Source organism: Myotis daubentonii, chromosome 11, assembly GCF_963259705.1.
Source record: "Myotis daubentonii chromosome 11, mMyoDau2.1, whole genome shotgun sequence".
NCBI lineage: Eukaryota > Metazoa > Chordata > Mammalia > Chiroptera > Vespertilionidae > Myotis > Myotis daubentonii.
Window position 1 is genome coordinate 16,149,751 of NC_081850.1, and position 2,269 is coordinate 16,152,019.

General features: G+C 37.9%; 1 pseudogene; it reads right to left on the reverse strand.

The window, feature by feature from the left end:
• Positions 1-898: 898 nt before the first annotated feature.
• Positions 899-1,612, reverse strand: LOC132212689 (acyl-protein thioesterase 1-like; annotated as a pseudogene).
• Positions 1,613-2,269: the final 657 nt, after the last annotated feature.

Here is a 2,269-nt window from a genome sequence, read left to right on the forward strand (position 1 = left end):
AGAATTATTCCCTACTTGGACTGCTGATTCTAATAACTATATAGGTCCAACTTTGGATTAACATATAGGTTAAGAAATAAGTAATGTAGGGTGTTTGGAGTGATCTTTGGTTTCTTTACATAAATATAAAACGTTTTGAATACCATAATGTCTGTGACTCAAAAAGTCAAACTTCAGTATGTATTGATAGCAGATTCTAGGGAAAAGAGGCAGTATTTGGTCTGTTATGAGGATAAAAAAGAAAAAAGAACATATTATTTTTCTAGAGAGGAAAAAGGATGTTGATAAATTATAACTGGGAAAGAAAAGCCTGGTCCTCAAAATAAAAGGGCCAGTAACTGAAGAGCTCAATAATACTTTTTACTGACTCTTGAAATAGTATCCTTATTATTAGGAATGATGTAATAATCTCTCATTTTTATGTCTTATAATAATTAAGTATATGTAAATATAGATAAAAATACAGATACTGCATGGTGATCAAGTAATTTTGGAATAAGTCCATAGACCAAATCAGAACATTCATAAATCATTCCTATCTTATCTGCTCACTTATACCTGAAGAAGTTTTCACTAAGCATACTAACAATTTTCAAATGATGTAATAGAAAATCTGGTTGTGGTATTTTATTTTTTTGCTGAAATATATTTGGAGAAAAGAATCTAGCTGTTTCAGCTATTTTAATACTAATCTATTCTGGGCGATATACCTACAAAACATGTATACAAACTTCATAGATCATAAATTTCCCATGAGGAGATATTATTCAGTCTGTCATTGGTATACATTTGCAAAGACATTTAAATGCTGCAAACATTACAAATTTCAGTATCGGGCACAGCACAGGGCCTATACTCCACTGCCATAATGCTGGTGTGTGCTTCTACACAAGCCTCCTTAGTGATGTCCATCAACCGGGGCTGGGAGGTTATCAATGAATTGCTTGATAGCCATCATTTCCTGTTAACAAGAACTGTGTGTCACGCCTTCATAGGTTCGAAAGGTTACAATGGCCAGATTCACCAATGTTTTAACTTTTCTACAGGAAGAGAACCAGACACTAGGGGAGCTAAGGAGTTGAGATCTCCATGACCCTGAAGAATAGCTCTATTAACTCCACTGATGGGACCCCGAGAAATGAAGCCTCAGGGGAAGCCAGCAACTGAGTCGGTGACACCTGCCAGTTTTTGCTGTGTTAAGAGCAGTGTATGAAGATTAAAGCTCCTCCCCGAGAAAACCCACTCTGTTTGTAGAAATGCCATTGCTCACCTCTGTTTCTATCAAAGCTGTTACATTTTCTGCTGCTGGTTTAATTCCAGGTTCATCGTCCTGTGAATCTGGTGACAGACCAACAATATCAAACCAAGCAGGCAGAGCCATGTTCATATGTAACGTTGCAGGCATATCTGGTGCACACAGAGCGATGTATTTGATATATGAACTTCTGATACCTGCAAAGGCTCCTGCCCATCTGTGCCCTGCATCTACCAATCCATGAAGGAAAATGCCTACAGCAGAGGCCTCTCTGGCCCAGGGCACCATGGAGGGACTGACAGCGCATGTCAGAAACAGAAACAGTATCTCCTTTCCTTTTCCAGCCTTTACAGACATCGCAATTCCTTGATTCAGAGTGCCCTTCCACCTTCAAAGCCAGCAAGGGCGGTGGCCAGCGGAGCCTTTCTCATGCTTCATCACTGACATTGAGTGTCCTGCTTCCCTCTTTCCTGCAAGGGACCCTTGTGATTACACTGGAGCAGGGAATTCTCCTATTGGAAGGTCATTTTATCAGTAACCTTAATTCCAACTGCAACTGTCATTCCCACTTGCCATGTAACATGACATATTCACAGGTTCCAAAAGTTCAAAATGTGCACATCTTTGGAGGGGTCATTATTCTGCCTACCACAGTACTCCATTAGCCTAAGTCCCATGCCTCCTTTTAAACCTCTCAAACCAAGAACTGAATGTATCATCTGTAAAATTTGAGTTGAAAACACCTTTTTCAACATAGTATTCATGACATACAGGGGCTGCAAAACTTTGTTTTTGTTTGCTTTATTTCGATAAGTTTTCTTAGTTCTCCATTTGATTTTGAATAAGTTAAAATAATATAGATTTAAGCTCTTAATCAAACATGAATTCCACTTTTAGATTTGTATTAACTATAGAAACAAAGGACAGTAAGGGATACTTATGAATTTTAATTAATTAGGTTCTAAAATAAAGTGAATAGAATTTCAGAACCTAATAACAGCTTCTGTGTAAGGC